Source organism: Neophocaena asiaeorientalis, unplaced genomic scaffold (assembly GCF_003031525.2).
Source record: "Neophocaena asiaeorientalis asiaeorientalis breed wild unplaced genomic scaffold, Neophocaena_asiaeorientalis_V1.1 scaffold396, whole genome shotgun sequence".
Lineage (NCBI taxonomy): Eukaryota > Metazoa > Chordata > Mammalia > Artiodactyla > Phocoenidae > Neophocaena > Neophocaena asiaeorientalis.
In genome coordinates, this window is record NW_020172455.1 from 764322 (window position 1) to 777086 (window position 12765).

The window sequence follows — 12765 nt, forward strand, 5'->3', positions numbered from 1 at the left end:
TTATTATTCATGTAAAGGTACACAATGACAAGCTTAAGCAAGTTTTATCTCAGCTTCCTTGGGGTGGGAAACAGACAGGAGGAGTTAGTCTTACTGTATATCAGTCTCTGAGTATTTTCATGAAAAAGATTTTTTGGTTCACCCATTTAGAAATTGGGTTGTCATTGTTGTTTCTGATGTATTGCCTGTGATTGATGGCCACAACAATAGACTTTGAACACTTGAAATACAATAGTCAGGCTTCGCCTGGCCTCAAACGTGGGAAGACTTCTGGCGTCATTAAATTCTCCCTAGAACAGTGGTCCAGACCTTTTTGGCATTAGAGACTGGTTTCGTGGAAAACAATTTTTCCACAGCTGGGGGAGGAGGATGGTTCAGACGGTAATGGGAGTGATGGGGAGTGATGGGGAGCGGTGGGGAGCGGTGGGGAGCGGTGGGGAGCGATGGGGAGCGATGGGGAGCGATGGGGAGCGATGGGGAGTGATGGGGAGTGGCAGATGAAGCTTCACTAGCGGACCCACTGCTCACCTCCATCTGTGTGACCTGGTTCTTAACAGGCCACAGACTGGTACCAGTCTGCAGCCTGGGGGCTGGGGACCCCTGCCCTAGAAGATAGCATGCCGTTTAGTATTATACATGTGTGTGTGTACATATCCAAACAAACATGGTTGTTCATTGGTTGATGGTGGGAATTGGTTTGCACGTCATCTAATTTAAAATTCACAACAGCCTCACATGGTAAAGATTATAATCTCTATGTAATTTTTCATAAATTATAGTTATTAAATGAAATAAGTAGAATCAGCACTCATACCATCTGACTCCAAATATGAATGGATGTATAAGGTTGTGTGTGTACTTAAAAAAATTATAACACATTGCAAATCCCAAACTACAGGAGTCCACTTACGATACTATGTGATGCTTTTCCTCAGTTTGTAACACTGACCAAAGCCTCTGACAGATGTTTCTAATGATAAAGGCACAGGGAACTAACATTCTCTTCATTGATGAAGTACAGATTCTCACGTGTCCATCCTTGTCCTTTGCTTTATTTAGTGCCTGTAAGGTTGATCAGCTATATGGATCATTTCTAGTTTGGGAGTTAGATATGTCTGACTCTTGTATCAGTACCTTTAATAATAATGGAACACTATCTTGAATTTTTGATTGACAATAAAATATGTACATTTCCTTAAAACTGATGTCTAATGTTCTGGCACTTTTTTTTTTTTGCGGTACACGGGCCTCTCACTGTTGTGGCCTCTCCCGTTGCGGAGCACAGTCTCCGGACGCGCAGGCTCAGTGGCCATGGCTCACGGGCCCAGCTGCTCCGAGGCATGTGGGATCCTCCCAGACCAGGGCACGAACCCGTGTCCCCTGCATCGGCAGGCGGACTCTCAACCACTGCGCCACCAGGGAAGCCCCTGGCACATTTTTTGAAGATTATCTTCCACAGCTAATATCTTAGCTCCTTTTCTGAAAATTGATTGACCACATGTAAAGGTTTACTTCTGGATTCTCAATTCTGTTCTTTTGATCTATATTCTTATCCTTATGCCAATACCACACTCTGTTGATTACTCAGCTTCATAGTAAGTTTTGAAATCAGGTAGTATAAAGTCCTCTGGCTATGTTTTTCTTTTTAAAAATAGTTTTGACTATTTAAAGGCCTTTGCAGTCTCATGTAAATTTTAAGTTTATGAATTTCAACAAAAAAGTCTGCTGAGATTTTGATAGACATCATATTGATTCTATAGATCAGTATTTGGGGGGTGTACTGCCATCTTAACAATATTGTCTTCCAGTTCATGAAACTGGCATTCCATTTAGTTGGAACTACTTAACTTATCTGAGAAATGTTTTATAGTTTTAATTGAACATGTCTTGAAATTATTTTATTAAATATATTCCTAAGTATTCTATTTCTGATTTTATTATAAAAATTGTATTATTAATTTCATATTTGAATTGCTGTTGCTAGTATATAGAAATTCAGTTGATTGTTTACACTTGTATCCTGTACCCTAGCTAAATTACATTTTTAGTTCTAGTAATTTTTATGTGGATTCTTTAGGATTTTCTAATGGGTTATGTCATTAGAGAATAAAGACAGTTTTATTTCTTCCTTTCCTGGAGGGATGAGTGTACTGTTTTTTCTGATTGGTTGATGAATTATGTGTCTTATTATGCTGGCTATAACATACAGTACAATATTGAGATATTGAGTAGAAGTGAAGGTGAGGATGTGTGGGAGGAGGTCATCATTGAGAGGATATGACTGCTGGTTGACCTGTGAGCTGGACCTGGGAAGTTAGAGGTTCCTTACTTCCTCTCCTGTCCATGGAATGTACATCCCACCTACTCTTCCCACTAGGAATAACTAGGATGCAGACCTGAGAGAGTAAGGTGTGGTTGAGACCACCTGGACTGAATATGTGACTGAACCCAGTTAAGGCCTCTCTATAAACTTTTAAGATTCTGGCAGATAGGTTCAAAGATCTACTTGTCATGCGGCCACCCAAGACAAGCCACATTTAAGTTCCCTTGCTTATGAAATCTACCTCTGACCTGTCTGGAGTGGACTGCCTCCTTTTCTGATCTTTCCTTGCCCTCTGTGTATGGGATGCAGTTTCAGATTTCACCTCAGGAACTACCCAGGTTTCAAAGCAACATGACATCCTTGGCTTATTGCTTACCTTGTGGGGAAAGCATTTACACTTTCACTATTCAGTTATGATATAAGCTGTAGATTTGGGAAAGATGATCTTTGTGGAACATAAGTTGTCCCCTTCTATTCTTATTTGATGAGAGTTTTTGTTTTATATGAAAAGGTATTATATTTTGTCTTTATCCTGAACTGGTGTTGGACATTATGTGTGTGTGTGTTTTTCTGTTTCAGAGGAGATGATCACGTGGTTTCTGTCCTTTATTCCTTTGTTTTAAGGTACTAAACCAATCTTGCCATCTTGTAATAAACCCCACTTGGTCATGTGTTATAATTCTTTATAAATGTTGCTGGATTCTGTTCGCCATTTTGTTAGATTTTTGCATCTGTTTTCATGAGGATATTTCTCTGTGCTTTTGTTTTCTGGTAATATTTTTGTCTAGCTTTGGGAAGATGATACTGACATAGTAGTATAAGTTCATGTGTTCTCCTCATCTATTTTCTGAAAGGGGTTGTGATTGATAATTACTATTTTTCTTTTAATATTTGATAATATTCACAACAAAGCCATCTGGACCTAGGCTTTTCTTTTGGAAAAGCTTTTAAATTAATAATTCAGTTTTTTATTTTCTATAGATTTATTCATATTTTTAAAATTCTTAAGTCAGTATCAGTAGTTTGTCTAGAAATGTGTCCATTTTATGTAAATTGTCCAATTATTTGACATAGGTTGATTGTAACACTCCTTTATGTTTTATACAGAGTCAGTAGAAATTTCTCCTATTTAAGTTTTTTTTTTCCCTATTTCAGTTTTGATTTAGATTATGTTTTCTCTCAGTATTTCTTGGCCAGTCTAGCTGAGGTTTTGTTACTTTATTTCATCTTTTCAAAGAACCAATTTTAGTTTCAATAATTTCTTCTATTGTCTTTATGTTTCATTCATTTATGCTCTTATTTTATGCTCTTTGCATAATTTGTGTTTATTTTTTCCCTTTTTAACTAGTTTCTGAAAATGTAAATTTAAAATTTCAACATGAGACCTTTTTTCTTTTGCTATATTGACATTTAAAAGGTTTAAATTTCCAAGTATGGCTTTAGTTGCATCTGATAAATTTTGATATGCTGTGTTTTGTATCTCTTAAATTAAAATATTTTCTAATTTCCCCTTTGATTTGCTTTTTTAAATTAATATTTATTGGAGTATAGTTGCTTTACAATGTTGTGTTAATTTCTGCGGTACAGCAAAGTGAACCAGCTATACATATACATATATCCCCTCTTTCTTTGTTTCCTTCCCATTTAGGTCACCACAGAGCACCAAGCGAGTTCCCTGTGCTAGACAGTAGGCTCTCATTAGTTATCTATTTTATACATAGTAGTGTACATATGTAAATCCCAATCTCCCAGTTCATCCCACCCCTCCTTCCCCATCTAGTATTCATATGTCCATTCTCTACGTCTGTGTCTTTATTTCTGCTTTGCAAATAAGTTCATCTGTATCATTTTTCTAGATTCCACATATGTGATATTATATGATATTTGTTTTTCTCTTTCTGACTTACTTCACTCTGTATAACAGTCTCTAAGTCCATCGATGTCTCTGCAAATTGCACCATTTTGTTTCTTTTTATGGCTGAGTAATATTCCATTGTGTGTATATGTGTGTGTGTGTGTGTGTGTGTGTGTGTGTGTATATACACACTACATCTTCTTTATCCATTCTTTTGTTGATGGACATTTGGGTTGCTTCCATGTCCTGGCTATTGTAAATAGTGCTGCAATGAACATTGAGGTGCATGTATCTTTTTGAATTATCATTTTCTCCAGGTATATGCCCGGGAGTGGGATTGCTGAGTCATATGGTAGTTCTATTTTTAGTTTTTTAAGGAACTTCCATACTGTTCTCCATAGTGGCTGTATCAATTTACATCCCCACCAACAGTATAAGAGGGTTCCCTTTTCTCCACACCCCTCTCCAGCATTTACTGTTTGTATATTTTTTGATGATGGCCATTATGACCTGTGTGAGGTGGTACCTTGCTGTAGTTTTGATTTGAATTTCTCTAATAATTAGTGATGTTGAGCCTCTTTTCATGTGTTTGTTGGCCATCTGTATGTCTTCTTTGGAGAAATGTCTATGTAGGTCTTCTGCTCAATTTTGGGTTGGGTTGCTTGTTTTTTTGACATTGAGCTGCATGAACTGCTTATGTATTTTGGAGATTAATCCTTTGTCAGTTGCTTTGTTTGCAAATATTTTCTCCCATTCTCAGGGTTGTCTTTTGGTCTTGTTTATGGTTTCCTTTGCTGTGCAAAAGCTTTTAAGTTTCATTAGGTCCCATTTGTTTACTTTTGTTTTTATTTCCATTTCTCTAGGAGGTGGGTCAAAAAGGATCTTGTGATTTTATGTCATAGAGTGTTCTGTTTTCCTCTCAGAGTTTTATAGTGTCTGGCATTACATTTAGGTCTTTAATCCATTTTGAGTTTATTTTTGTGTATGGTGTTATGGAGTGTTCTAATTTCATTCTTTTATATGTAGCTGTCCAGTTTTCCCAGCACTGTTTATTGAAGAGGCTGTCTTTTCTCCATTGTATATTCTTGCCTCGTTTGTCATAGATTAGGTGACCATAGGTGTGTGCATTTATCTCTGGGCTTTCTATCCTGTTCCATTAATCTATGTTTCTGTTTTTGTGCCAGTACTATACTGTCTTCATTACTGTAGCCTTGTAGTATAGTCTGAAGTCAGGGAAACTGATTCCTCCATCTCCATCTTTCTCAAGATTGATTTGGTTATTTGGAGTCTTCTGTGTCTCTGTACAAATCATAAAATTTTTTGTTCTAATTCTGTGAAAAATGCTCTTGGTAATTTGATAGGGATTGCATTGAATCTGTATCTTGCTTTGGGTAGTATAGTCATTTTCACAATATTAATTCTTCCAATCCAAGGACATGGTATATCTTTCCATCTGTTTGTGTTGTCCTTGATTTCTTTCATCAGTGTCTTATAGTTTTCTGAGTACAGGTCTTTTGCCTCCTTAGGTAGGTTTATTGCTAGGTATTTTATTGTTTTTATTGGAATGGTAAATGACTTTTTGCCCTTCCTTTATACATCTACATAGATTATTTAGATTATTTAATTAATAGATTACTTAGAAGTGTACTTTATTTCCAAATATTTGGGAAATTTTCCAGAATTCTTTTTTTTACTGACTTGGTATTTAATTCTGTTGTGGACTTCTTCAACTCATAGTCTATTTAGAAGTCTGTTGTTTAGTTTTCAGGAGTTTGGAGATTTTTCTGTTATCTTTCCTCTCTTGACTTCTAGTTTAATGGCATTATGGACAGAGACAATATTGCATTAATTGTCTGCAACTCCTCCTTTGTCTCCTTCTTTTCTGTCTGTTGGTCTGTCACACACACATACATACATACACACAAAACTCTTTAGTATTTAGTTTGGCTAAATTTCTTTTTATTGCAACCAAAAAATCAAAAATTTCACAAAAATACCTGTCAACAGTAATATTGTCTTTTATCTTGTACATGGATTTTTGAGGGAGATTCTACTAGAATGGGAATTTTTGTCTATAATTACTGTGTGTAACACCATTATTATTCTGTAGACACCTTTCCTTTGCTTTATACATTGGAGTATGTCTTTTGAGCATTTTCAGCATTTCCACTTATTTTCACTCTTTCCACCCTTCTTCCCTCTTTGCATTTCTCTTCAGGGTTCAGCTAAGTGTTATATGCAACTATAACAATCTGAGCCTTCTGCATGCTTGGATATTTCTTCCTATGCAGGTGATTGCCCTTTTTGTTTAATTGCTGCTGGTGTAAATTTTTGTCCCCCTCTCTTCATCAAATTTAGTTGTTCATATTGTGAATTCTTGGAGTAAGATGTTATAATAACACACTTTACCATTTCAGCTGCAAGTACAATTCACCTTGATCATACAAATCTTGCTTCCATATTTGTGTTGAGTATATCTCCTCTGTGGTTTGATTTATGCCCCTAAGAAATACTATTTTCCCTTTCCTATCAAGAAATGAAAGCAGTGAAAGAGATCTACAAGAATTTTTTCATGTCAGGAATGTCTTTTTCATATTTCTATGCTGAGGGAGTAATACAACGTTAATTATTTAATAAGTACTATATAAATGTCTTAAAATATCCCTACCATATTTAGAGAAAATAACTGTAGAGACAATTGTATCCCAATGTGGACAGAACAATCATGGATATTTTGAATTTCCTAATACTTTAATAGTAAGCTGATACTCTATCAAATCAAATCATATCTTATTAATAAGACATTTTCATTAAATTTGAAAAATGTATGCAAATGGTAATAATGAATCATTTGACTTTTTGAGAGACTATATTTTGGATACTTCTAAAGAAAAACACTTGATCTACAGTCCAATAGCCTTAGAAAACCAAATTTGAATTAAAGTTTGATTTAGAGTCAGCCAATGATTAAAATTTACTTTTCAAAAATAATTTTGTTGAGAATTCAAATTACAATATATTTTATACATGTCATTGTGAATTAATATATCAGCCAAATCTTACTTCAGTGATGGGGTAGCTCATTGAACTTGCTGTGATTTAAACAGTTTTTTTTACCTTTTCTCAGATTATTAAAAATCATGGGGACTTCCTTATTAAACACTAATTTTTGTCAGGCTAAGCAATATATATGTATGTAAACATATACCCTATTTCACAAAATAAACTTTAAGAAATTAATAAACCCCTTTTACAAAAAATGGTCAAGAAGAATAGTTCCATTCTCCTATATTAGGGAGCTAATATATTACATAGGTTATATCCAAATCAGAACTGTCTGATCCTACCCCTCTGATGCTGCTTTATATTTGCAAACCTTAATTTAATAGGGGTTAGCAATTACGCTTATGCAGAAATTTGTAGTGCATGAAGGAGGTGAGAAACATTTATACTGAATTAGAATGATCCTCTGGACTTTTGCTTTCTAAGAACCCTGCAGTGCCTAGGATACTGTCATGAAATTGTTTTCTGTCAATAAATTTTTCCTTACAGCACTGATGATGGTGATGATGATGGATCACTTTTTAATCATAAATCGCCTAATGTTTCACCATCTGAGTAATAAATCTACCTGCTTTTACAAGGCCAACAAATAACATAAAAAGATCCACATACAACAATAGAAGTAATAAACCTGAGATATGGTAAATGTACTGAAACATGTTCTTAAATTTATGTCTATGGAATAATTAAAAAGTACAGAGACAGTAGTAGATGTACAAAAAGATGCCCTTAACAGTCTTACTGTTTCAAACTCAGTTCCTTTTGAGTAGTAAATGACAATAAATGACCTCCTATTTGAAAATAAGAGTTAGTTAACTGAGTCTCATTTCTTACAAGTGTCCAAACTGTTTAATCGTTTTATGTCTTACAGTGCTTTTCAGTGTACCTGCTATAATGTTTAGTTCTTTTTCTTACCTCAAAAAAATTTGTCTTCTAATATAAGTAAATACCTCTTAGCATGCAAATCATTCTATTTCCTTCAGAACCTGATTTCTCACAGGAACCATCTACACTAATTTTCTTCATCTTACTAAATTCCCATTCATTTTTCAAATAATTGCAATTTGATATCCATATTTACTATTTCCTCAGCATGGCCAGCAACTCACTTATTCATTTCACCTGACAATTCTTTTTGCAACATTTAAAACTCCCTCCTCTTTTTATTGCCACAAATCTTTTTTGCAGCTCAGCTAGAGCACTAGTGTTATAGATCAAAGAACTTCATTCAAGCATCAACTTGGTCGTTTATTTGATGTGTCATCTGAGGTAAACAACTTTATTAAGTTGCTTAAGAGACATTTATTCTACATAATCCAGAAACAGAGACCTAATTAATTTGCTATTTTATTGAAATGCCTTAATATCTGTTTCACATGATTATACATTATTGTAAATATTGTATTTCCTTTATCATAACTTTATATATCATTACATTACATGCATTATATATATATTACTTATCTTTACATTTTCATAAGCATATTCTATATTAGAAACTCTTTGTAAGCACATTTTTTCAGAATTTCATATTTTTATATTAAGCTACATGTATTAAACTTTATTTCCTATTTTAAAAATGAAAGACATGTATAATTTCTAACTGAAATTCCTACTGCCCTAATATTAATATTGAGTTGTTTTAATTATGGAAAAATTGAAAAATAAACATTATGATTTATGATTATTGACAGAAGAAAATAATCCCATCAAGTGACTGACTTCACCAGTTCATTCAGTCATTCCCTTCTTGTTAGAAATTTTTAGTATGTAACTTCCACTTTTCTTCATCTTTGCAATTCATATCAATATGGAGGTCTTTGTGCTTAATACTTTGCATAAACTGTTTTTTTGGTTATGCTTCCATTAGAGGAATTATTGGTGCAAAAAGAATAACACTTTGAAAGTTCTTTATATTATCAAATTAATGTTCAAAAATATTATGTTGGGTAGCAGTTGTACTTGTTTCTTAGTTAGGAAGCAAAAAATACAACATGCCCACAATGTCACCAACTATTCACTTTCCCAATTCAGACACTTTTAGTGGCTGTCATCTGAAGAGCTCAGAGAAATAAAAATTTATACACCCTCAGGGTCTTCCTAAGGACCCAAAGCACTTCTTCGTATTATGTATTATTTAAGTGTAAAAACATTTGTAAGTGGTTATCTGGTAAATTGGATAACCAATTGGAAACTGCCAATGACTTTGGGATAAACTGCAAGAGAGGATTTGGTGAAATGTGCATTACATTGTAACTGAAGAGGAGGTAAGTTTTGTCATGTAACTGGTGCCTATGAATGGGTGGCTAGCCAGAGATATTTATGCCATTCAGCCTGCGCATAAACTCCAGCTATTCATGAGTCACTTCATAATCCCATTTCTCTCTTGTCAGCATATTTTGAAATAAACCTTATATTAGTTGAATCTAACATTACCAAGGAATCTGGCAGCAATTCACATAGCTGCTAGTTGCCAGTGTAATCACATTTGCCTCTCTGGTGTAACATTTATATAAATGAAACATAATTTTACTAAGTTACAATGTACATTTTTATGTTCTGTATTTTTATATAAACTTTTTATTGAAGCATAACATAAATATGGAAAAATTGACAACCATATCAGAACACAGAATGTTATCACAATACAGAACCCTCTCAACCCCGTAATCCTTTCAAGTATTTAACCCTCACCCTGAGGATAGCCTTTTCTTACCTCAAACCACAGATTAATGTTGCTTATATTTGATATGTATTATGTTAGTGGAATTATAAAATACATATTTTGCCTGTGGCTTCTTTCAAATGCATGCTTGTGAGATTTTTGCAAGTTTATGTTTGTATTTGTACTTTGGTCATTTTCACTGCAGTAGAGTATAAATATACCACAGCTTATGTATTCATTCTACTGTATGCAGTGCTTCAGTGATAATTTTAGAAAATGTCTTTTGATAGAAGTATGTAGTACACAATTATGTTTGGCATGAGCGTAAATATTGAGTCATAGTGTATGAATATGTTCAATAGATACTCTCAGTATATCAAAGTGATTTTATAAATTGAAATTCCCAAAAGTAGATTAATTTTTTTTGTGTGATAAAATATATGTAATATAAAATTTGTAGAGTTTTTCAACCTTTTTTTTTTTTTTTTTTTTTTTTTTTTTGTACGGCCTATGGCTCACGGGCCCAGCCGCTCCACGGCATGTGGGATCCTCCCGGACCGGGGCACAAACTCGTGTCCCCTGCATCGGCAGGCGGACTCTCAACCACTGCGCCACCAGGGAAGCCCAAGTGGTTGCTATTTTAAAGTACAAAGTTTTGGGGGTAGTTTGCTATGTGGAAGAAGATAAAAACAGAAATTGGTACCTGGAAGAGGGATGCTACAGTAACAAAAACTCAAAATGTAAAGCACTGATTTTAGGATCAAGAAAGAGGTATGGGGCTTCCCTGGTGGCGCAGTGGTTGAGAGTCCGCCTGAGAGGAGACTGTTAGTAGCAGCTAGAGAAAAAGGGACCTTAATATCATGTACTGACAGAAAGATTAGTGAAACTGCCCACCACCGTCATGTAGAAGATGGAAAGTGCACCAAAGAAGCTTATGAATATGACTAAGGAAATTCCCAGGGAGAGTGGTGAAAGTACCAGTTGGCTTCTTTATTTGACTATATGATAAAGTGAAAAGTGAAGTGAGTTAAAGAAGGAACTGTTGATATTTTTCTCAGGTCTCAGCCCATTCCAATATTTTTTTAAACTTTTTATTTTATATTGGAGTATAGTTGATTAACAATGTTGTGATAGTTCCAGGCGTACAGTAAAGTGATTCAGTTATACATATACATGTATCAATTCTTTTTCAAATTCTTTATCCATTTAGGTTATTATAGAATACTGAGCAGAGTTCCCTGTGCTATACAGTAGGCCCTTGTTGGTTATCCATTTTAAATAGAGAAGTGTGTACAGGTCAATCCCAAACTCCCACACTTCCTTTTCCCCCACCCCTGGTAACCAAAAGTTCATTCTCTAAGTCTGTGAGTCTGTTTCTCTTTTGTGAATAAGTTCATTTGTATCATTTCTTTTTAGATTCCGCATATAAGTGTTATCATATGATGTTTCTCTTTCCCTGTCTGACTTATTTCACTCAGTATGACAGTGTCTAGGTCCACCCATGTTCTTGCAAATGGCATTATTTCATTCTTTTTAATGGCTGAGTAATATTCCATTGTGTATATGTACCACATCTTCTTTACCCATTCCTCTGTCAATGGACTTTTAGGTTGCTTCCATGTCTTGGCTATTGTAAACAGTGCTGCAATGAACATTAGGGTGCATGAATCCTTTCAGACCATGTTTTTCTCCGGATATAAACCCAGGAGTGCAGGATTATATGGTAGCTCTATTTTTAGTTTTTTAAGGAACCTCGATACCGTTCTCCATAGTGGCTGTACCAATTTACATTCCCACCAACAGTGTAGGAGAATTCCCTTCTCTCCACACCCTCTCCAGCATTTATTGTTTGTAGATTTTTTGATGATAGCCATTTTGACTGGTGTGAGGTGATACTCATGGTAGTTTTTATTTGCATTTCTCTAATAATTAGTGATACTGAACATCTTTTCATGTGCCTTTTGGCCATCTGTATGTCTTCTTAGTCCATGCCAATTTAAATGCAGCATCTCATGAGTTGTTGACTTGTTTGAGGGGGAATGAAAGTAAGCAACGTGAAACTGCCCAAGGAGAAATCCCTGCAAAAAAATTAATGGATAGAGTTTCAGAAGTTATGCGTTTATTAGCATCATTGTATCTTAATAAGGAAAGGGACTTTGGAGATCTTTAAGCTCTTTGGAAACAGGTCCATTTTACACATTTGGCACATTAGAAACTAGTCTAGAACATACGAAAAATTGCCCAGCATCACACAAGCTGGTGAGTTGCAGAGCTGAAAATAAAATCTTGTTCTCCTGACATCCTTCTTGCCACACAGCATTGAAGCTTCCCTCCCTTTGCAAAGTGAGACAGGCTACTGGTAGAGACATCTGAAGCCTTAACTGTCAAACTGAACCAGGTTACTTGGCAGTGTCATGGTGAGAAATAATCTAATGAGCTAAAATGGAGGGAGGAAAATAGTTCTCAGCAAGTGGCATCAACTTACTTGGCAGTTTTCTCTCCCTTTATTGTTATAAACATGTTAATGGCAAATCTGAGAAGGCTCTTTTGTGAATCAGGTTAGGGCTACAGTTGTTCAAAAAAGCTCATTAGCAATTTATGAAGAGCAGCAAAACTCATTTTCCCTAATGTGAAATCACTTCAGGTTGTCACTAGAGGAAGAATTGTTGAGAAGTGAATTGACCACATACAGATCCATTCTTTCTTTAACAACAACAAAAAAAAGAAAGTCATTCAAAGGAAAAATATCTTGCAATAATAAGGCATGTGTAACACTCAGTCAGAGTTAAGCCCCAGTTAATATGGTTTTCTGAATTGTGCTACTTTTCTCATTTGCCTACTGTGGGTACCACTCAGGTA